At 37.8% G+C, this 25,894-nt stretch overlaps 1 protein-coding gene across 1 annotated transcript in view; it reads left to right on the top strand.

Moving 5' to 3' along the window:
- The window catches only part of ZPLD1 (zona pellucida like domain containing 1), a 481,064-nt gene that overhangs the window by 379,226 nt on the left and 75,944 nt on the right, over nucleotides 1-25,894 (top strand). Inside the window, exon 10 of the mRNA XM_004272088.3 lies at nucleotides 10,283-10,399. The gene's annotated coding sequence lies outside the window, so the exon portion shown is untranslated. The remainder of the gene's footprint in view (nucleotides 1-10,282; nucleotides 10,400-25,894) is intronic.

Genomic DNA, 25,894 nt, shown 5'->3' with positions numbered 1-25,894 from the left:
GAGTTCTGCCCCCACCACTTACTAACTAGGCCTCAGCAGCCTCGTTCCTAAAACGCAGATTACTTAGTTTATGTCTCATAGTTTTGCAGTGAGGATTAAGTGAAATAATACAGATAAAGAATTTAGCAACAATGCCAGGGACATAAGAAATTATACTTAATGAGAAGGATAAGAGGAAGAAAATACGAATGATACATATGTTACTTTCTTTCCAACAACTTCTACCATTTCTCATAGCATAAAATTCTTATCCCCTTCAATTCAATGATAGTCAGGAAGCACATTTTGACCATCGGCTTTGTGCTAGTTTTACTATCATCAAAGGAATCAGTGGTGCTACAAGAAGTGTAAAGATGCTTGTAATGGGGAGAGCTTCTATGTGGTGTCAAAGAACAACAGAGTCAGACACTAGTTAAAGGTGGTAAAGACAGAGTTTATTCCTTATTTTCACAATAGGGGAAAAGAGACTTCAGTGTGGGACTGAGCTCAATTCCTAATACAATAAGGACAAATGAGGATTTACAGCCAAAGAGCAGAGTGAGCAGGGTCAGTAGGGGGAAAATTACTAAGAGGAGACATCAAGGGTTGTGGGATTCTTGCTAAGCCAATTTAATAAGATTCTTGCTGAAGACAAGGTGATCACATATCAAAATGAGAGATAAGAACATGATCAGATATGAAGAGTGATCAGATATCAAGGATACGGGAATGACTTATCAGAGTTCTTGCTAAAACTGGGTTTAGCAGGGATGGACATGGAAGGCCAAGTCAAGGCCATGTCAGGAAAAAGGCTCAGAGAAGCCTAACTAAATTTTGGTCAAGGAGAGAGTCTTTGTCAGGGGCAATCAATGGCCAGCTGTGAGGGAAGACCCTCTTTTCCTCTCAATATTCTCTTTCCTCTTCCTGCTTTAGTTAACGTAATATTTGTTGGCAGACTTTTATGGGGTAGACTTATATAAGGCCCTTTCTTTGCAAGTAGTGCTTGCAGAAGGAGGGTTGACAGGAGACTCTCCAATCAGTGTGTCAATCAGAGTGTCGTCTTGTCCTGATGCTCAAAAATAATCTAGGAACCTCCCTCAATTATAACTTGGAAGTGAGTAGGTGAGCTCTGATGAAGTATTTTAAGGATTAAAAGTCTCAAAATTTGAAGAGCAGGGATATTTGGTCTTTGTTATGTAGGCCCCTCTATTCTATACCAAAAGGTACGTTTCTAGGTCTGGGGCAACACAGTTGCAAGGAGCCCATGTGAGTTACTGCTCCTTATTGCTGGGTGAATCTAGAAGATGACATTATCTACTACCTATTCTGGATACTACATCGCTCACAGTTGCCTGATCTGAATAGGCACTGGATCTCAATGAAATTATAACAATTTTTTTTTTAACTGAAGAATCTTAAATGACTTTATGTTTTGTTTTTACAGGGTAGGCTGTCCCTTTCACTAAACAGCAAGGCCTTTAAATTCTCACATTTACTGATTACAACACTTCCTCTGAGGTATTTGTAAGAACCTTTACTTGTTCCAAAGATATGGTAAACTAAATGATAATATTTCTTTAGAAGCATCTTCTGCATGGTTGACTTAATGTTGATGGATCACTTTTACCTTAGAAATAAATGTGTATGTGAATGCACACACACATGCTACATAGACACATATACATGTAGATCCAGCAGGAGCAAAGAGGAATAGTTTGGTGCCGTTTAAATAAAAGCTTTGATTTTAGAAGAAAATTGGAAATTAGAGACAAATCTCAAAGAAGGGAAAAATTTTATAAACGTGGGAGAAACCACTATTTTTGCTATTCTCTGATCTTTGGTATATTATTTATCTAGTAGGTTGCAGCGAACTGTAATATTTGAAAAAGGTCAGATTCACGTACCATATTTGAATAATGTAGGCAGTAGGGGTCTAGAGAATTATCATACTTAGACGAAGAAGTGTGATTTTCCAGCCTGGACTCATTTCTGCCCCTTATTTGTTGTTTGACCTGAAGTGAGTCATTCTCTTCTTTGTCTGTCAATGGTGATAATGAGATCTCTTTTTTCTCTTTCTAATATAGATGTTGTGAAGAATGCAATAATCTGCTAACTGACCTTTCCCCTTTATATACTATCTCCTGAAACTACCTACATACTGCCTTCTGAAAACACTGCTTTGCACCCGATCCCCCTGTTTAAAAATCCCTATATCTTCTCCATGGTATGATATCCAAAGTCCTCCCCATTTTAATCCCAAGCAATTGCTGACCATCTTCAATGTGCTAGACATTGTACTGTGCACTTTTAATAATAACCCTTAGTCTTCAGACCACTGTGAGCATAGCTATTAATGCTCATACCCTTTTAAATATAAAGAAAATCTTCAACAGCACAAGGTTGAAGACAGGCCTGTTGGATTCTTGGTTTTTGCTCTTTCCACATGCATATTCATGCTGTTGCTACTTAGGTCTTACCTTTACACGCACACACACACACACACACACACACAATCTTTTCTTTAGAACTTTATGTCCCACCTGCTTTCATAAAGGATGCAACGTGGGACAATAAAATTCAGGTGTATAACAACACCATTGCATTAGAAATAAAGAAAACAAGAACTATGTAAAGGAGGAGGAAACAGGCATTTTATCTCCGGAATGTATCCCCAACCATTTACTTACTACGGTTGTACTGCCACCAATACAAGCTTCTTGCATGGCTGCAGCAGTGGCCACCTACCTTTAGATTCCTACTTCACTGTAGCCTATACCTTTCAAGTTCTATACAGAGGGTACAGTGACTATTTTAAAACATAGACCATGGCATCTGCTTAAAATATTCTACTGGTTCCCATTATATTTAGGGTACAATGTCATGACCTCTCTACCATGATCTTTAGGGCTATATATGATCCATTTCACACTCAGATCTCAATCTTCAATTCTTTCCCTTCCTCATCCACTTCTCTTCAATCATTGATGACCTTCTTAGAACAGTACATCCTGCCCCAGGTTGTTTTGCTTTTGTTGTTACCCAACCCTCGTATGTTCTAACCCTAGCTCTTCATGTGAATTGTCCCTTCTCATCATTCAGATATTAGCTCCTAGTTTGCTAGTTCTAGGTCAGTATATGTAAACATACACCATCCTTTTTGTTAATGGCTGCATGGTATTTATCATACGGATGCAACTTGATTCAGTTAACCTTTCTTCTACCAGTAGGCATTCAGGTTCTGCCCAGTGTTTTCCAACTACAAAAAAGAAAATACCTCTGCAATATGAATGACTACATATGCATATCAACATACTCGAAGGAGATTATTTATAAAAATAATTGCATGAATTGGAATTACTAGATCAAAAATTATGGAATGATTATTTTGATAAATTTTGCCAGGACAGAGAGTTTGATTTTATTTAATTTTATTTTGTTCAGCTTTATTGAGGTAAAATTGACAAATAAAAACTGTGTGTATTTAAGGTGTACTACATGATGATTTGATATATGCATACAGTGTGAAACAATTATCTCAATCAAGTTAATTAACAAATCCATCACCTCACATATTTACTGTTTTTTTTGGTTTGAATGTGGAAGATCTATTCTGTTAGCAAATTTCAAGCATACAATATAGTATTATTAACCATAGTCATCACACTGTATATTAGATCCCCAGAACTTATTCATCTTATAAGTGAAGGTTTGTACCTTTGACTAACATCTCCCCATTTTTCCCACTCAGCCCTTGGTAACTACTGTTCCACTCAGAGAGTTTAATTTTAAAGCATAATTTAGGGAATTTTTAAAGACTAAGCTAAGGTACTCATAATGTGTAGCTCTATGAAGCTCTAACTTGATCCAAGGATAGAGCTTAGAAAGCCTTCAGGATTGGTTGGTTTAAATGATTTTCCTAGATGTGCACTTTCCTTAGCAGGTCTCTAGATATGAATTATTTCCTGAACACTGCCTCCTGTATTCCTTGTTACTAACTAAAGGATGAGCCAGAGCCTTAGTGGTACGGAATAAAAGCAAGAGTTGACCTCCTGCTATGCACACTGGAAAGCCTGAGCTGTATATTTGCCTGAATGGAGGGTCCCAAGCTTCTCTATGGGGATGAGCCAGACGTCTCCATTTACTGAATACCCATCCTCTGCCTTCTGCATGTTCAGAAGGGCTAGCACTGAGGATGCCTCCTCATGTTTCTTCTGACTACACCAAAAAAAAGCAGTCTTTCCTTTTTCTTCACTCCTTCCACACTTACTGGCTACACCATTTACTCAGTCCTAAAAATATACTATACCTTATAGTTTATTATTTATCCCTTTTATATGTCTTCCTTCTCTCACTTGGGTTATGTGGTGCTCAAGGGCAGCCTCTCTTATTTCCAAATCTCATTCAGCAACTCACTCATTCTAATACAAAAAGCAAGAATGATTATTTTACTGACTGTCCACACAGCTGAAAGGATCTGTGCCTCTCTGCACTCTTCAAACCAGTATCCCTTTGGCCTATGATCATCCAGCAGGAGGCTACTTACCCTTAGCAGGAGCTGATCTCAGGTGTGGAATATTTTCCTTCGATATGAATCTCATACCAGGATGAACCTTGACCTTGGCTTCATTAGCTGTTTTCTAACCAACTGAACCCATGACTAAACATTTTTAGGGCAAAATTTCCATTATGGCTCATTGTTAAGCTGACTCTAAGGGGAAAACAAGCTATAGCCTTGGAGGAAAAAAAACATCAAAAAGTTGCCAGTAAGAGAAAATTGGGGTTATATGGTACACTTCCTCAGTACACTTCCTCCGTAATGAGCGATGAAGTGATCCATTTATATATGATCCATGTGTGTGTGTATATATATATATATATATATATATATATATATATCTCAAAAGACTGCTGAAATTAAATTTCTAGATGCAGTCATTATTGATGTTTTCATATCCTGGCACAGTAGCATTTGACAAGCCTGCACGAATTTTTGCTTTTGCTGCTGCAAAGCTAACAGTTTCAACAGTGCATACACTGCTAGGAAGATTTTGTTCTGATTTTTTCTGGAAGCTATGCATGTTATGGACACTCAGTCCATTTGATTGACAGGTTGTTTCCACGAGATACCTTAAAAGGCTGCAGGTACTACTTTTGGCCTGTTCCTAGGAAGAGAGCATTGACTGTATCCAGTGCTCTTTGAAATGAGGGATTAGTCATCTAGGTACCATGAGCCACAACATTACCAAAATTAGTTGATTTTGTGTAAATTTTAATTTATTAAGCTGAGCATTTGATATTGGTAATCATTGTCTTGTTACTCTTTGTTATGAAAAGATAGTCATTGTGTAGAAGGCTTAGCACAGTTGATGTAGCCCCTGGTTTATGAGTGGTTAGAATTATTTGAGTTTTCATGCCGTTGCTACTCAGTATTTGACATGCAAGCTGTAGTAAAGGGGTGATTTAGACTCCACAGACCTTTTTGTCTCATTTTAGGTTTTGAAGTTTAGACCTTTTGAAACCACTTTTATCCAAAGTCAAACTTAAGAAACTAAGGTTATCTCTATAATAAATATATTGTTAGCAAAGGCAATTTTTTTCCTAGACATTGACTGCTTCACTTAGCAGCTCTTAAACCAATAGTCCTTTTTAGGATTAAAGACTATTACATGTAATTTTTTAAAGCCTCAGTATATTGTGGCATTTCTTGGCCCACAGTAACTCCATAAATGCTTTCAGATGAACTTAGTTTTTAAAATCTTTACAAATGCTTTGCTTCTGCTTAAGTATTTTACTGCTTTTCTTTACTTCTGTCTTTGAAGTCCATTATAAAATTCTTTTAATTGTTTAAATATCTCTTCTACCATTTATTCATTCAATTCACATTTATTGAGCACTAACCCTTTCTTATGTAATATGAAAACATGCCTGCTGATAAAGCAGTTTCATCTTTGCTTGTGATGATACCAACGTTTGAACATCAAGTAAACAGTTTTAGAAAGACCAGTATTTGCATATTGATATGTCAAATACGATGCTGTGTAACGGTACAAAAACTGAGTATTCCTAATCAGGGGATGTTGGAGATAGTAGAATAAATAAAGGCTATGTGAGTAGTCGGGGGACTTTGCTAAGTCCATATGTGGTATAAAGAAATACAACACTGCAGATTGAAAAAACTCTGACCATGCAGAATTGGTCATTTGGTATCCCTCACTTCCCGAGGCAATAGACTATTTGATGATTATGAACAAGCTTCTTTAATGCCCATCTTTATTCAAGCAAAGACTCAGAATTTAAAAAATTGTCTCAAGCTATTTCCTTCAGGTTGGATTGTGTGAAGCTATTGTCTTCATCCCGCATTGATAAATGTCAAACATGTGAGTGTATTTTAATCACGATCCTCATATTGCTAAAAGTTGTGGCTGTGAGTTGGTGATAAAATTGAGACAATTAACATTTTTAACCTTTTATTATGGGAAATTTCAAACACATACATAATAAATGGAATAGTGTAATGAGCCCCTCTGTGTCCATCACCCAGCTTAAACTATTATCAATATTCAGCCATTTTTGTTTTATCTTTGCTTCCACCGACTCACCAGCCCTACGCAATTATTATTTGTAGTATTTTTTTTTTTTTTTTGCCGTATGCGGATCTCTCACTGTTGTGGCCTCTCCCGTTGCGGAGCACAGGCTCCGGACGCGCAGGCTCAGCGGCCATGGCTCACGGGCCCAGCCGCTCCGCGGCATGTGGGATCTTCCCGGACCGGGGCACGAACCCTTGTCCCCTGCATCGACAGGCAGACTCTCAACCACTGCGCCACCAGGGAAGCCCTATTTGTAGTATTTGAAATTCTTTTTTGTGAGATATAATTTAAAGACATTGAAATGCACAAATCTTAGCTGTACAATTTTCACAAATAAGTACACCCTTGTAACTCCACTTATACCGTGATCAGCAGTGGGATTTGTATTTGTTATTGTAGATGCTATAAATTCTGTAGGAGAATGCAACAGAATGCAAGAGAGGGAAATGGTCCCTCAGTCTTCTCCCTGATGCTCAGACCTGGCAGTGGGATCTTATACATGGGCTTAGAGGACATTAGATGAATGAGCTTTTGCTTCTAAGCTAAAAGCTTTTTAATATCTTTTACATTATAGGTTCTGAAATATCCTCCCCTTGTGCCTCTTCAAGGTACAAGGAAGAGGAGATAGCTATCATGAACTGGAGGTGGGAGAAGCAGAAGAAGGATCTCCAAGTCCCATGTTAATCTTCAGGATTTTTCCTTTGTTTGGAAACTGACTCAAATTAAAGCCAAGTGATCTGTCTCAGGCTTTTACCTAAGTGAGAAAATATTTGCGTTTTCTTTGATCCTTTGTTTTTGATCCTTAGTAGCTTTACCCTACCCTTGGATTTTTCTAACCTCTTAATGAATCAGGAAAATGATAAAATTCTAATTTATCCTGGTATGTCTTAGCTGTGGTTGTTGAAGTGACATCAATGTGGTTGAGAGGCAGGTGAGACATAGAAGAATATCTGGGGCATATCAGAGGTGATAAGCAGTCGTGTGGCTTGAAAAAGTTCTACTCTGTCTGTCTTTCCTCCTTCTGGCTTTGTTTGGCTCAACCAGTTCAAAAAACAATCACTACTGATGAATAAGCCCTTAATTCTATACATTGGAGATGCATGCAATATTTTTTCTTCTGCTGGTATTGGAAATTACAAACCAACACAGAAATATTTTAAAAATGAAGTCAGAATTCTTCACTTGTTGCCAAAAGATAGTTGCTTATTCATAGCCAGTGGCTATTTGCAAGGCTGATCATTATAATTCTGCACAAAACTACCTGTATTCCTGTGTCACTCTTGAATAATCAAAATCCAGAGTTTCAATAAGGGTGCTCCTCATTTACAAGGTTAATTCCTCTAATAATGATGTCTACATTCTCACACACATTTCAGAGCTGAGAATTTATTGCATAGGACACAAATTCATTGGCTATGCAGTGTAAGTAACCTTATTAAGAATGCAGTGAGAGGATATACATTACTGTTCCGTTCGGTAGGAAGGTTAAACACAACAAGAAATTGAGACATTTACCGCTAAGTAGTCCAACTGATTTATTTTACTGTGCCTTTTTCATTTTGAGCCTTTTGAAGCACAGGCTGCCTGAGTACTCTGCCCTCATGCAGGCCTTCAGTTAGAAATTCTAAATTCTAGAGGGTGTGGGAACTGTCCTGGAGAACAAAGCCAGAGACTTTGTGTTAACCAAAGTTAGAATTGAGATAATGTTTCAGGTAAGGGTGAGTTGATAGTAAACCTGCTTTTTGCGCTGCAGGGGTTTTTGTTAGGATTCGATATAACATGATGGAGAATTTCTCCCTGCCACTATCAACAAAACTCAGCTGATCTAGATCCAAGCAGTGACACAGCTCTAAGTAGAGACCAGAGCCAAGACAGCGCACGATATACTAACCCTTCAGCTATCTCCTATATAAGGTCTATATTTCCATTTCAACTAGAAATGCTGTGATAGAAGAAAGTTGTTCTCTACTTTTCTGCCTAGAGACAGCACCCAGTATAGTAGTGTGCCAGTAGGAAGAACTCCTCCAGCCAAGTGGTCTTCTGAGACACGAGGTCACATTTTATATAACAGAAGGTACCATGTCAAAGCTGTAATAGTCTCAGAGCCCTTCCCTCAAGGGCCACTCAGCTTTAGCCATATATACTTTTCTTAGTGCTTCAAACAACAAAATATTTTTAGGTATTTTTAGGAAGTTATCGGTGTCTTTCAAGCTAGTAACACTTGCTATAATAATTATTTACCTGAAAATGATAATGATTATAGATTACTATTTTCTGTATAACAAACATTGTAACTGGAGTTGACTTATGAGAAAAGCATTTAGTATTATGGTGAGCCCCAAATAAGTATCATACTTATTTACCCTATAATCTGTATAAACTGTACATTTCTCTAAATAAATAGCTTATTGAGACCTACTCATTTGGCTTATTCTCTGGCTTGCAGGGAGAGGATGGAGTACATCTCTCTCTTTTACCCAGCTCCTCAAGGTTTTTGGCTTCCCTGATCCTATTCACACTTGTCCAATGATCAAGATGGTCTCTCAGTTTTCATTGTGAGAAATCTCTTCCTCATGGAAGCAGAATGTTTACTTTAGTTACTTAAATGTTTAAGTTAAATCAGATAGCCTTGTTGCCAACTCTCCGTTCAGTTGGAAGTTCGCCTATAATTTATAGTTGGCCCTCCTTATATGTGGTTTGGTTCCCCGTAACCAAGATCCCACAGATCCATTGTGTAGTATTTACTATCAAAAATAAATCTGTGTATAAGTGGACCTAAGCTGTTCAACCTAAGCTGTGTAAATCTGTGTATAAGTGAACCTAAGCTGTTCAACTGTAATATGATTCACCTTATATGGATTTTGTGGTGCTGAGTTCTGTTCTAAACTTTTACTTGTCTGCCCCATCAGTGTGACAGAACATCTGTTCCCAATTCTGAATACTTTTTTAAAAGCCTGAACTGTTGGTGAAATAAAATTTCTCTTTTTTTTGCCTTGTTCAGCTTCTTTAAAAGAGGCCTGGGCTGGGGGTGAGAAGGTGTGGGTTCCATTCCTGCCCTGGCACTAACTAGCCCGATGGTCACATTGGGTGCTTAGTCCCAGTGGGCCTCAGTTTTCTCTTTGTCAAATGAAGGGGTTGGGCTAATAATTTTTGATTCCTCCTAGCTCTAAGTTTCTCTACTCCACACGTTTTTTTTTTTAAATTATTTTAATCCTCATTAATTATACAATACTCATTAATGATGATCAACTGTCCCATTACGTTAAAAATACTAGAACTGAGTCCTAGAAATGTAAGCCTGTGAAGGGATCTGACAAAAATGCCTGGGTTTCTTAACATCATGGCTTGCTTTTATAATAAACATGATCGGGGGGCAGCCGTGGAGTTGTACACCATGAATCTCCCTGCAAGAAAGAACTTGTAGTTAGACAACCACCTCCAGCAGCAGGACCTCAGGAATGCTCTCAGTGTTTGATATGAGGCCAGTCTTCCCGGGTGATCCTCTGTACACTACATGAGAGTACTCTCCAAAGGGCCGTCTTTGCTATGGAGCTCCCCATCAGGTTACCAAAGACGTTTTCAGGTTTGTAGCACTCTGAGGCTTTCTGTGCCCATTTCTGCTCTCTCCCTCCTTCCCTTTCCTTAGTGTCAGATCTTTGTTGTTCCTGAAAGCTTTTCCTGCTCACTTCTGCTTCTTCCGCTTTTGTTTTTCACAGGCACTGCCCACCCCTTACCCCTCAAGCCCAGTGGACCTCTTGCTCTCCTCACTTCATCTCAGCACCTCCTCCCAGAGGACCTGAACTGACACATCAGGGATCCATGCCACATTAGAGGTAAAAACAGATATACTGAAAGATACATTTTCAGGTTTATTTAAAAAAGGCCCTTTTGGTTTTGTTTGTTATTTTGTTTTCTATTGATTTACAGTATTGTGTTAGTTTCAGGTGTACAGCAAAGTGATTTGTATATATATATATTTAGATTCTTTTCCATTACAGGTTATTATAAGATATTGAATATAGTTCCCTGTGCTATACAGTAGGTCCTCGTTGTTCATCTGTTATATATATAGTAGTGTATACCTGTTAATCCCATACTCCTAATTTACACACATCCCCCACATTTCCCCTTTGGTAACTAAAAGTTTGTTTTCCATGTCTGTGAATCTGTTTCTGTTTTATCAATAAATTAATTTGTATTATTTTTTAGATTCCACATATAAGTGATATCATATAATACTTGTCTTTCTCTGTCTAACTTACTTCACTTAGTACATATTCTCTGGTTCCATCCATGTTACTGCAAATGGCATTATTTCATTCTTTTTATGGCTACATAATATTCCATTATATATATGTACCACATCTTCTTTATCAATCATCTGTTGATGGACATTTAGGTTGCTTCCATGTCTTGGCTATTGTAAATAGTGCTGTAGTGAACATTGGGGTACATGTATCTTTTCAAATTAGAGTTTTCATCTTTTCTGGATATATGCCCAAAAGTGGGATTGCTGGATCATATGGTAGCTCTATTTTTAGTGAAAAGGGTCTTTGGTTACATTTCTTGTTTCCTTTCTATTTTCTTTCATGGAATTAAATACTTTTGAAACTGGTTAGGACTTAGAGAATGTAATTTCAACTTTTGATTTTTGACAGATAAAGAATGAGAGAGATATGAAGTGAGTTGTCCATGAAGTGAGTTGTCCAAAGTCATAACTGGACTAATTAATAACATGACATTTTAGACCCTGTTTCATTGAAGAGGTATCAAGACAGATGAAGTGTCTCTAACCCCTCAGACCCGGCCTCTTACACTTATAGTTTATTGTAACTCATGCAGTTGTTCGAATGCACATCCCAGCTTGACCAATGACTGACAGTGTGGTCCTCCTTGGTGGTGTCTTTCATAGTCAGAAATAAGGGCCTTACATGGGGGAGAAGATAATTTGAGTCATGAGCCTATTTTTTCTAAGCTGCTTTTCAGCCTGGATGTGACTTAAGTCATAGAGGTCACTCAAACCCCACATTCCTCCACTGTTAGTGACCAGAAAGGAGCATTAACATTTGAATGGGGTTTCAGAGGAGTTGTGGAAATTTGCGACATAGTAATTAGGAAGATAAATTTCTGTAGCAAGAGCAATATGAACTCATGAGGGTAAGTGGGTACAGAGCAATGGCAAACAGAAAAGCTCAGGGTTCTCTGCCAAGACCACATCAGCACAGAGTCCTGAAAGCAGCCAGGCTGGGCTGTAGATGGTAGAAATAGATGAGGCAGATTAAGTCAGAGCCAGGGCCTGGACAGGGAGACGGTGTAACTACATCTGCCTTAGGAAGAGCCAGATGTATGGGCCTGTGACTAGGGCAGTTACAGAAGGCCCAATGCTTAGGATTTAACACAATGTGGTCATCATAAAATTATTAATAATTTTGCTTTAAATTTATATTTTATAGTCAAAATTATCCCAGTGGGATGATGGAGCATGCACGGGGATCTTGGAGCCTCTACTCACACATGGTCTTGCCTCCTGTCAGCTCCCTATGTCCCCACCTCCCCTGGTTGGGTGTCTAGTAACCCACTCCCTTACTTCTACCCGGTGACTTCTGCTGCCCTCTGTTCCCTGTGGGGACTTAGGGATGGACGTGGAGAGGACACTTGTGAGGGTCTATACTTGTCCTGCTGGTATCCTCACTCCCAAGGGAGCAGAATGTTGAAAGCAAATGGAAATCACCATGACAGGGTGAGAGACTGCAGAACAGAAAAAGCTTTTTTTCCTTTCTTTTGAATAAGGAGTCCACATTTTTGCTTTGCACTGAGCCTGCAAATTATGTATCGAACCCTTGCCTCAGGCTTTCAAAAACATCTTTCATTGTAAGGGTTACAAATTAATAACAGCATCACCCTTTCCATCTTGCTTTGTATACTGTATAGTATATAAAGTATATAGTATAATTATAAAGTATAACTGTACATATAATATAGTGATATTTAGGGTATCACTATTTTTCCAAGTCTTATTTCTCAGTTTTATAGATTCAGGAACTTGATTTTATTTTTCTCTGTAGGTAGAAACCTCTGGAAGACTGATCCATGTCTACCGAACTATAAGAGCCCTATAAATTAATCTGTTTTGAATTGCTAAGTGGTTGGAAATAGTGATATTGGGGTATCAGTGAATTTTCTTGTCAGAAGATATATTTATTTCAGAAATCTGATGATATAAAAAACTCAGACAAAAATTATTTAGAGAACACCTACTGAACGCTGGCAGAAGACCTCAGACCTCCCAAAAGGCTCATGGTGCTCCAGCCAGGCGTCAGGGCTGTGCCTCTGAGGTGGGAGAGCTAAGTTCAGGACACTCGTCCAACAGAGACCTCCCAGCTCCATGTAATATCTATGGCAAAAATCTCCCAGAGATCTCCATCTCAGTGCCAAGACCCAGCTTCACTCAATGACTAGCAAGCTACAGTGCTGGACACCCTATGCCAAACAACTAGCAAGACAGGAACACAACACCACCCATTAGCAGGGAGACTGCCTAAAATCATAATAAGGTCACAGACACCCCAAAACACACCACCAGAGGTGGACCTGCCCACCAGAAAGACAAGATTCAGCCTCAACCACCAAAACACAGGCACTAGTCCACTCCACCAGGAAGCCTACACAACCCACTGAACCAAGCTTAGCCACTGGGGGCAGACACCAAAAACAGCGGGAACTATGCTGAAGCCTGCAAAAAGGAGACCCCAAACACAGTAAGTTAAGCAAAATGAGAAGACAAAGAAACACACAGCAGATGAAGGAGGAAAGTAAAAACCCACCAGACCTAACAAATGAAGAGGAAGTAGGCAGTCTACATGAAAAAGAATTCAGAATAATAGTAAAGATAGTAAAGATGATTCAAAATCTCGGAAATTGAATGGAGAAAATACAAGAAACGTTTAACAAGGACCTAGAAGAACTAAAGAGCAAACAAACAATGATGAACAACACAATAAATGAAATTAAAAATTCTCTAGAAGGGATCAATAGCAGAATAACTGAGGCAGAAGAACGGATAAGTGACCTGGAAGATAAAATAGTAGAAATAACTACTGCAGAGCAGAATAAAGAGAAAAGAATGAAAAGAATTGAGGAGAGTCTCAGAGACCTCTGGGACAATATTAAACGAACCAACATTCGAATTATAGGGGTCCCAGAAGAAGAGAAAAAGAAAGGGACTGAGAAGATATTTGAAGAGATTGTAGTTGAAAACTTCCCTAATATGGGAAAGGAAATAGTTAATCAAGTCCAGGAAGCACAGAGAGTCCCATACAGGATAAATTCAAGGAGAAACATGCCAAGACACATATTAATCAAACTATCAAAAATTAAATACAAAGAAAAAATATTAAAAGCAGCAAGGGAAAAACAACAAATAACATACAAGGGAATCCCCATAAGGTTAACAGCTGATCTTTCAGCAGAAACTCTACAAGCCAGAAGGAAGTGACAGGACATATTTAAAGTAAGGAAAGGGAAAAAACTACAACCAAGATTACTCTATCCAGCAAGGATCTCATTCAGATTTGATGGAGAAATTAAAAACTTTATGGCCAAGCAAAAGCTAAGAGAATTCAGCACAACCAAACCACCTTTACAACCAATGCTAAAGGAACTTCTCTAGGCAGGAAGCACAAGATAAGGAAAAGACCTACAATAACAAACCCAAAACAATTAAGAACATGGTAATAGGAACATTCATATCGATAATTACCTTAAATGTAAATGGATTAAATGCTTCAACCAAAAGACATAGACTGGCTGAATGGATACAAAAACAAGACCCAGATATATGCTGTCTACAAGAGACCCACTTCAGACCTAGGGACACATACAGATGGAAAGTGGGGGGATAGAAAAAGGTATTCCATGAAAATGGAAATCGAAAGAAGGATGCAGTAGCAATTCTCATATCAGACAAAATAGACTTTAACAAAGGCTATTACAAGAGACAAAGAAGAACACTACATAATGATCAAGGTATCAATCCAAGAAGATATAACAATTGTAAATATTTATGCACCCAACAGAGGAGCATCCCAGTACATAAGGCAAATACTAACAGCCATAAAAGGGAAAATTGACAGTAACACAATCATAGTAGGGGACTTTAACACCCCACTTTCACCAGTGACCAGATCATCCAAAATGAAAATAAATAAGGAAACACAAGCTTTAAATGATACATTAAACAAGACGGACTTAATTGATATTTATAGGACATTCCACCCAAAAATGACAGAATACAGTTTCTTCTCATGTGCTCATGGAACATTCTCCAAGATAGATCATATCGTGGGTCACAAATCAAGCCTTTGTAAATTTAAGAAAATTGAAATTGTATGAAGTATCTTTGCTGACCACAACGCTATGAAACTAGATATCAATTACAGGAAAAAAATCTGTAAAAAATACAAACACATGGAGAATAAACAATACACTACTTAATAACCAAGAGATCACTGAAGAAATCAAAGATGAAATCAAAAAATACCTAGAAACAAATGACAATGAGAACATGATGAGCCAAAACCTATGGGATGCAGCAAAAGCAGTTCTAAGAGGGAAGTTTATAGCAATAAAATCCTACCTTAAGAAACAAGAAACGTCTCAAATAAACAACCTAACTTTACACCTAAAGCAATTAGAGAAAGAAGAACAAAAAAAACCCAAATTTGGCAGAAGGGAAGAAATCATAAAGATCATATCAGAAATAAATGAAAAAGAAATGAAGGAAACAATAGCAAAGATCAGTAAAACTAAAAGCTGGTTCTTTGAGAAGATAAACATAATTGATAAAACATTAGCCAGACTCATCAAGGAAAAAAAGGGAGAAGACTCAAATCAACAGAATTAGAAATGAAAAACGGGAGGAGGAACCAAGGTGGCGGAGTAGAAGGACATGTTCTCACTCCCTCTTGCAAGAACACCAGAATCACAACTAGCTGCTGGACAGTCTTTGAAAGGAAGACACTGGAACTCACCAAAAAAGATACCCCACATCCAAAGACAAAGGAGAAGCCACAATGAGATGGTAGGAGGGGCGCAATCACAATAAAATCAAATCCCATAACTGCTGGGTGGGTGACTCACAGACTGGAGAACGCTTATACCACAGAAGTCCACCCACTGGAGTGAAGGTTGTGAACCCCACATCAGGCTTCCCAAAATGGGGGTCCGGCAACAGGAGGAGGAATTCCTAGAGAATCAGACCTTGAAGGCTAGTGGGATTTGATTGCAGGACCTTGACAGGACTGGGGGAAACAGAGACTCCACTCTTGGAGGGCACACACAAAGTAGTGTGCGCATCGGGACCCAGGGGAAGGAGCAGTGACCCCAGTGGAGACTGAACCAGACCTACTTGCTAGTGTTGGAGGGTCTCCTGCAGAGGCGGGGGGTGGCTCTCTTTCACCGTGGGGACAAGGACACTGGCAGCAGAAATTCTGGGAAGTACTCCTTGGCATGAACCCTCCCAGAGTCAGCCATTAGCCCCACCAAAGAGCCCAGGTAGGCTCCAGTGTTGGGTTGCCTCAGGCCAAACAACCAACATGGAGGGAACCCAGCCCCACCCATCAACAGTCAAGTGGATTAAAGTTTTACTGAGCTCTGCCCACCAGAGCGACAGTCAGCTCTACCCACCACCAGTCCCTCCCATCAAGCCTCTTAGATAGCCTCATCCACCAGAGGGCAGACAGCAGAAGCAAGAAGAACTACAATCCTGCAGCCTGTGGAACAAAACCCACATTCACAGAAAGATAGAGAAGATGAAAAGGTAGAGGGCTATGTATCAGATGAAGGAACAAGATAAAACCCCAGAAAAACAACTAAATGAAGTGGAGATAGGGAACCTTCCAGAAAAAGAATTCAGAATAATAATAGTGAAGATGATCCAGGACCTCGGAAAAAGAATGGAGGCAAAGATCGAGAAGATGCAAGAAATGTTTAACAAAGACCTAGAAGAATTAAAGAACAAACAAACAGAGATGAACAATACAATAACTGAAATGAAAACTACACTACAAGGAATCAATAGCAGAATAACTGAGGCAAAAGAATGGATAAGTGACCTGGAAGACAGAATGGTGGAATTCACTGCCACGGAACAGAATAAAGAAAAAAGAATGAAAAGAAATGAAGACAGCCTAAGTGACCTCTGGGACAACATTAAACGCAACAACATTCACATTATAGGGGTCTCAGAAGGAGAAGAGAGAGAGAAAGGACCAGAGAAAATATTTGAAGAGATTATAGTCAAAAACTTCCCTAACATGGGAAAGGAAATAGCCACCCAAGTCCAGGAAGCGCAGTGAGTCCCATACAGGATAAACCCAAGGAGAAACATGCCGAGACACATAGTAATCAAACTGGCAAAAATTAGAGACAAAGAAAAATTATTGAAATCAGCAAGGGAAAAACAACAAATAACATACAAGGGAACTCCGAGAAGGTTAACAGCTGATTTCTCAGCAGAAACTCTACAAGCCATAAGGTAGTGGCATGATACACTTAAAGTGATGAAAGGGAAGAACCTACAACCAAGATTACTCTACCTGGCAAGGATCTCATTCAGAGTAGATGGAGAAATCAAAAGCTTTACAGACAAGCAAAAGCTAAGAGAATTCAGAATCACCAAACCAGCTCTACAACAAATGCTAAAGGAACTACTCTAAGTGGGAAACACAAGAGAAGAAAAGTACCTACAAAACAAATCCAAAACAATTAAGAAAATGGTGGTAGGGACATACATATCAATAAATACCTTAAACGTGAATGGATTAAATGCTCCAACCAAAAGACACAGGATTGCTGAATGGATACAAAAACAAGACCCAGATATATGTTGTGTACAAGAGACCCACTTCAATCCTAGGGACACATACAGACTGAAAGTGAGGGGTTGGAAAAAGATATTCCATGCAAATTGGAAATAAAAAGAAAGCTGGAGTAGCAATACTCATATCAGATAAAAGAGACTTTAAGGGATGTTACAAGAGACAACGAAGGACACTACATAATGATCAAGGGATCAATCCAAGAAGAAGATATAACAATTATAAATATGTATGCACCCAACATAGGAGCACCTCAATACCTAAGGCAACTGCTAACAGCTATAAAAGAGGAAATTGACAGTAACACAATAACAGTGGGGGATTTTAACACCTCACTTACACCAATGGACAGATCATCCAGAAGGGAAATAAATAAGGAAACAGAACCTTTAAATGACACAATAGACCAGATAGATTTAATTGATATTTATAGGACACTCCCTCCAAAAACAGCAGATTACACTTTCTTCTCAAGTACGAATGGACATTCTCCAGGATAGCTCATATCTTGGGTCACAAATCAAGCCTCAGTAAATTTAAGAAAATTGAAATCATATCAAGCATCTTTTCGGACCACAGCACTACGAGATTAGAAATGAATTACAGGGAAAAAAACGTAAAAAACACAAACAGAAGGAGGCCAAACAATACGTTACTAAATAACCAAGACATCAGTGAAGAAATCTAAAACAAAATCAAAAAATACCTAGAGCCAAATTACAATGAAAACACGATGATCCAAAACCTATGGGATGCAGCAAAAGCAGTTCTAAGAGGGAAGTTTATAGGTATACAAGCCACCTCAAGGAACAAGAAAAATCTCAAGTAAATAATCTAACATTACACCTAAAGCAACTAGAGAAAGTACAACAAACTAAACCCAAAGTTAGCAGAAAAAAAGAAATCATAAAGATCAGAGCAGAAATAAATGAAATAGAATCAAAGAAAACAATTGCAAAAAAAATAATAAAACTAAAAGCTGGTTCTTTGAGAGGATAAACAAAATGGATAAACAATTAGCCAGACTCATCAAGAAAAAGAGGGAGAGGACTCAAATCAATAGAATTAGAAATGAAAAAGGAGAAGTTACAACAGGCACCACAGAAATACAAAGCATCCTAAGAGACTAGTACAAGCAACTCTATGCAATAAAATGGACAACCTGGAAGAAATGGACAAATTCTTAGAAAGGTATAACCTTCCAAGACTGAACCAGGAAGAAACAGAAAATATGAACAGACCAATCACAAGTAATGAAATTGAAACTGTGATTAAAAATCTTCCAACAAACAAAAACCACGGACCAGGTGGCTTCACAGGTGAATTCTATCAAACATTCAGAGAAGAGCTAACACCCATCCTTCTCAAACTCTTCCAAAAAATTGCAGAGGAAGGAACACTCCCAAACTCATTCTATGAGGTCATCATCACCCTGATACCAAAACCAGACAAAGATACTACAAAAAAAGAAAATTACAGACCAATATCACTGATGAACATAGAGGCAAAAATCCTCAACAAAATACTAGCAAACAGAATCCAACAACACATTAAAAGGATCATACACCATGATCAAGTGGGATTTATCCCAGTGATGCAAGCATTCTTCAATATATGCAAATCAATCAATGTGATATACCATATTAACAAACTGAAGAATAAAAACAATATGATCATCTCAATAGATGCAGAAAAAGCTTTTGACAAAATTCAACACCGATTTATGATAAAAACTCTCCAGAAAGTGGAACCTACCTCAACATAATCAAGGCCATATACCACAAACCCACAGCAAACATCATTCTCAATGGTGAAAAACTGTGAGCATTTCCTCTAAGATCAGAAACGAGACAAGGATGTCCACTCCCACCACTATTATTCAACATAGTTTTGGAAGTCCTAGCCATGACAATCAGACAAGAAAAAGAAATAAAAGGAATACAAATTGGAAAAGAAGAACTAAAACTGTCACTGTTTGCAGATGACATGACACTATACATAGAGAATCCTAAAAATGCTACCAGAAAACTACTAGAGCTAATCAATGAATTTGGTAAAGTTGCAGGATACAAAATTAATGCACAGAAATCTCTGGCATTCCTATACACTAATGATGAAAAATCTGAAAGAGAAATTAAGGAAACACTCCCATTTACCATTGCAACAAAAAGAATAAAATACCTGGGAATAAACCTGCCTAGGGAAACAAAAGACGTGTATGCAAAAAACTATAAGACACTGATGAAAGAAATTTAAAGATGATACCAACAGATGGAGAGATATACCATGTTGTTGGATAGGAAGAATCAACATTGTGAAAATGACTACAGTACCCAAAGCAATCTAAAGATTCAATGCAATCCCTATCAAATTACCAATGGCATTTTTTATGGAACTAGAACAAATCATCTTAAAATTTGTGTGGAGACACAAAACACCCTGAATAGCCAAAGCAGTCTTGAGGGAAAAAAACAGAGCTGGAGGAATCAGACTCCCTGACTTCCGACTATACTACAAGCTACAGTAATGAAGACAATATGGTACTGGCACAAAAACAGAAACATAGATCAATGGAACAAGATAGAAAGCCCAGAGATAAACCCATGCACCTATGGTCAACTAATCTATGACAAAGGACACAAAGATATACAATGGAGAAAAGACAGTCTATTTAGTAAGTGGTGCTGGGAAAACTGGACAGCTACATGTAAAAGAATGAAATTAGAACACTCCCTAACACCATACACAAAAATAAAATCAAAATGGATTCGAGACCTAAATGTAAGACCGGACACTATAAAACTCTTAGAGGAAAACATAGGAAGAACACTCTTTGACATAAATCATAGCAAGATCTTTTTTTTTTTTTTTTGCAGTACATGGGCCTCTCACTGTTGTGGCCAGTCCCATTGCGGAGCACAGGCTCTGGACGCGCAGGTTCAGCAGCCATGGCTCACTGGCCTAGCCGCTCCGCGGCATGTGGGATCTTCCTGGACCGGGACACGAACCTGTGTCCCCCGCATCGTCAGGTGGACTCTCAACCACAGCGCCACCAGGGAAGCCCAGCAAGATCTTTTTTGATCCACCTCCTATAGTAATGGAAATACAAACAAAAATAAACAAATGGGACCTAATGAAACTTAAAAGCTTTTGCACAGCAAAGGAAACCATAAATAAGATGAAAAGACAACCCTCAGAAGGGGAGAAAACTATTTGCAAATGAATCAACAGACAAAGGATTAATCTTTAAATTATATAAACAGCTCATTCAGCTCAATATTAAAGAAAGAAACAACGCAATCCAAAAATGGGCAGAAGACCTAAATAGACATTTCTCCAAAGAAGACATACAGATAGCCAAGAAGCACTTGAAAAGCTGCTCAACATCACTAATTATTAGAGAAATGCAAATCAAAACTACAGTGAGGTATCACCTCATACCAGTTAGCATGGGCATCATCAGAAAATCTACAAACAACAAATGCAGGAGAGGGTGCGGAGAACAGTGAACCCTCTTGCACTGTTGGTGGGAATGTAAATTGATATAGCCACTATGAAGAACAGTATGGAGGTTCCTTAAAACACTAAAAATAGATTTAGCATATGATCCAGCAATCCCACTACTGGGCATATACCCAGAGAAAACCATAATTCAAAAAGACACATGCACCCCAATGTTCATTGCAGCTCTATTTACAATAGCCAGGTCATGGAAGCAACCTAAATACCCATTGACAGATGAATGGATAAAGAAGATGTGGTATATATATACAATGGAATATTACTCAGCCATAGAAAGGAACGAAATCGGGTCATTTGTTGAGACGTGGATGGATCTAGAGACTGTCATACAGAGTGAAGTAAGTCAGAAAGAGAAAAACAAATATTGTATATTAACACATGTATGTGGAACCTAGAAAAACGGTACAGATGAGCCGGTGTGCAGGGCAGAAGTTGAATCATAGATGTAGAGAACAGACATATGGACACCAAGGGGGGAAAACTGTGGTGGGGTGGGGATGGTGGTGTACTGAATTGGACGATTGGGATTGACATGTATACACTGTTGTGTATAAAATTGATGACTAATAAGAACCTGCGGTATAAAAAAAAAAAAACAGAACAACTAATACTATGCTTACATTGGGTTATTTGTATGTAAATATGTTAATATAAATGTTTCAGACATTACATGAAATTTCTAAAAATCTTATATGTTCTGGTATAATGTTATAAGTCATAATTCTAGTTATTACTTTAAAATGTATATCTCAGAAATAACTAAATTTCCTTGTCAATTGCATTATTATGAACTTTCATCAAATCTTCAACCGTGGTCATTTTTAAGTCTTTTGTCATTTACAGACAGTTTTGGGTGTACTCTGATGCTTTTGCAAATATGTTCCTGTAAAAGGGTTTCATTTTCAAGGAATTCATGGAAAGGACTCTGACAAGTACAGGTTACTGGTAATTGACTGTGCTGCTGAACTGAATGAATAAGCATTTTCAGAATTTTAATGGAAAACTGATGAACTCATAAAACTGCTAACAAAAGATCAAGATAAAAAAAATTATTTACATGGGACTGAGTGAACTGATGAGGATGATTATAATTGTTGTGACTTTCTGTTTGAATTTAAAAAAAATCCCACAAGGACTCAGAGGCAAAAAATATACAAATCAATTTTCACTGCAAAGTAAAGGAGTTGTTACAGTGGAGGATTACTGGACTGAATGTAAATATTATCTCATATGAGTGTGTTTATTGTTTGGTAATTGCAATCATTGTTGCTTTTGTTGTGGTCATATATTTACAATGCTTGGTGTCAGTCTATCTCTTGTAAAAAAAAATATAGTGTGTGTGTGAGAAAAAAAAAAGAAATGAAAAAGGGGAAGTAACAACTGACACTGCATAAATACAAAGGATCATGAGAGATTACTACAAGCAACTCTATGCCAATAAAATGGACAACCTGGACGAATTCTTAGAAATGCACAACCTTCCAACACTGAACCAGGAAGAAATAGAAAATATGAACAGACCAATCACAAGTAATGAAATTGAAACTGATTAAAAATCTTCCAACAAACAAAAACCCAAGACCAGATGGCTTCACAGGCAAATTCTATCAAACATTTAGAGAAGAGCTAATACCTATGCTTCTCAAACTCTTCCAAAATATAGCAGAGGGAGGAACACTCCCAAACTCATTCTATGAGGTCATCATCACCCTGATACCAAAACCAGACAAAGATATCACAAAAAAAGAAAACTACAGACCAATATCACTGATGAACATAGATGCAAAAATCCTCAACAAAATACTAGCAAACAGAATCCAACAGCACATTAAAAGGATCATACACCGTGATCATGTGGAGTTTATCCGAGGAATGCAAGGATTCTTCAATATACACTAATCAATCAATGTGATACACCATATTAACAAATGAAGGAGAAAAACCATATGATCATCTCAATAGATGCAGAGAGAGCTTTTGAGAAAATTCAACACCCATTTATGTTAAAAGGCCTTCAGAAAGTTGGCACAGAAGGAACTTACCTCAACATAATAAAGGCCATATATGACAAAACCACAGCTAACATCGTCCTCAATGGTGAAAAACTGAAAGCATTTCCAGTAAGATCAGGAACAAGACAAGGTTGCCCACTCTCACCACTATTATTCAACATAGTTTTGGAAGTTTTAGCCACAGCAATCAGAGAAGAAAGAGAAATAAAAGGAATCCAAATCGGAAAAGAAGTAAAACTGTCACTGTTTGCACATGACATGATACTATACATAGAGAATCCTAAAGATGCCACCAGGAAACGACTAGAGCTAATCAATGAATTTGGTAAAGTTGCAGGATACAAAATTAATGTACAGAAATCTCTGGCATTCCTATACACTAATGGTGAAAAATCTGAAAGTGAAATTAAGAAAACACTCCCATTTACCACTGCAACAAAAGGAATAAAATACGTAGGAATAAACCTACCTAAGGAGACAAAAGACCTGTATGCAGAAAATTATAAGACACTGATGAAAGAGATTAAAGATGATACCAACAGATGGGGAGATATACCATGTTCTTGGATTGGAAGAATCAACATTGTGAAAATGACTATACTACCCAAAGCAATCTACAGATTCAATGCAATCCCTATCAAACTACCACTGGCATTTTTCACAGAACTAGAACAAAAAAATTCACAATTTGTATAGAAATAGAAAAGACCCCGAATAGCCAAAGCAATCTTAAGAAAGCAAAATGGAGCTGGAGGAATCAGGCTCCTGGACTTCAGACTGTACTACAAAGATACAGTAATCAAGACTGTATTGTACTGGCATAAAAACAGAAATATAGATCAATAGAACAGGATAGAAAGCCCAGAGATAAACCCACACACATATGGTCACCTTATCTTTGACAAAGGAGGCAAGAATATACAAGGAGAAAAGATAGCCTCTTCCATAAATGGTGCTCGGAAAACTGGACAGCTACATGTAAAAGAATTAAATTAGAACACTCCCTAACACCATACACAAAAATAAACTCAAAATGGATTAAAGACCTAAATGTAAGGCCAGACACTATCAAACTCTTAGAGGAAAACATAGGCAGAACCCTCTATGACATAAATCCACAGCAAAATCCTTTTGGACCCAACTTCTAGAGAAATGGAAATAAAAATAAAAATAAACAAATGGGACCTAATGAAACTTCAAAACCTTTTCACAGCAAAGGAAACCATTACCAAGATGAAAAGACAACCCTCAGATTTCGAGAAAATATTTGCATATGAAGCAACTGACAAAGGATTAATCTCCAAAATTTACAAGCAGCTCATGCAGCTCAACATCATAAAAACAAACAACCCAATCCAGAAATGGGCAGAAGACTGAAACAGACATTTCTCCAAAGAAGATATACAGATTGCCAACAAACACATGAAAGAATGCTCAACATTGTTAGTTATTAGAGAAATGCAAATCAAAACTACAATGAGATATCATCTCACGCTGGTCAGAATGGCCATCATCAAAAAATCTACAAACAATAAATGCTGGAGAGGGTGTGGAGAAAAGGGAACCCTCATACACTGTTGGTGGGAATGTAAATTGATACAGCCACTATGGAGAACAGTATTGAGGTTCCTTAAGAAACTAAAAATAGAACTACCATATGACCCAGCAATCCCACTACTGGGCATATACCCTGAGAAAACCATAATTCAAAAAGAGTCATGTACCACAATGTTCATTGCAGCTCTATTTACAGTAGCCAGGACATGGAAGCAACCTAAGTGTCCATCGACAGATGATTGGATAAAGAAGTTGTGGCACACATATACAAAGGAATATTACTCAGCCATAAAAAGAAACGAAATTGAGTTATTTGTAGTGAGGTGGATGGACCTAGAGTCCGTCATACAGAGTGAAGTAAGTCAGAAAGAGAAAAACAAATACCATATGCTAACATGTATGGAATCTAAAAAAAAAAAAAGGTCCTGAAGAACCTAGGGGCAAGATGGGAATAAAGATGCAGACCTCCTAGAGAATGGACTTGCGGACACAGAGAGGGGGAAGGGTAAGCTGGGAGAAAGTGGGAGAGTGGTAGTGTATATATGGGCATATATTCACTATGAAATGTAAAATAGATAGCTACTGAGAAGCAGTCGCTTAGCACAGGGAGATCAGCTTGGTGCTTTGTGACCAGCTAGAAGGGTGGGATAGGGAGGGTGGGAGGGAGGGAGATGCAAGAGGGAAGAGATATGGGGATATATGTATATGTATAACTGATTCATTTTGTTATAAAGCAGAAACTAACACACCATTGTAAAGCAATTATAATCTAATAAAAATGGTAAAAAAAATTATTTAGATGATCTTTGGAAACATTGTTAATAGATTGGCACGCACCCTGCTTTACTATAGCAGTATACCTACTGAGAAGGCTAGAGGCTCATGCCTGCCAATCAGAATACCCTGTTCTATGGAATATGCTAGAGATACAACTACACAGTATTTAATTTTTAACCCTTGTTTACCCAGATTTTACCCTTCTGAAAGCATTGGGTGTTGCAAACTTACAGTTTATCTTCTATCAGTTTATCATTACAGTTTATCTTCTATTAATTTATCCTCCCAATAGGATTTGAATCTGTACACCCTTATTCACAGTAGCAATACATTTGTATATAATCATTTAGATTGGATACCTCTCTAAAGAGTTGATCAAATATGGTGTTTATGGTAAGCTTAGATTTCAGAAGTTTACGTTATACTTACTTTCTACTCAAATTCTAGGTAATTTCAACTGACTTGTTATGGTAAAATTTTAAAAATACCTACTACATTCAGCAGTTCTTAAAGAAGAAATTATTTTTACTATAACCCATAGTTTAAAATGTTTAAAATTTAAAGAGAATGCCTAATTAATTCT

Source organism: Orcinus orca, chromosome 5 (assembly GCF_937001465.1).
Source record: "Orcinus orca chromosome 5, mOrcOrc1.1, whole genome shotgun sequence".
NCBI lineage: Eukaryota > Metazoa > Chordata > Mammalia > Artiodactyla > Delphinidae > Orcinus > Orcinus orca.
Note: the sequence above shows the minus strand (reverse complement) of the source record. Positions and strands in the feature narration are given on the sequence as shown.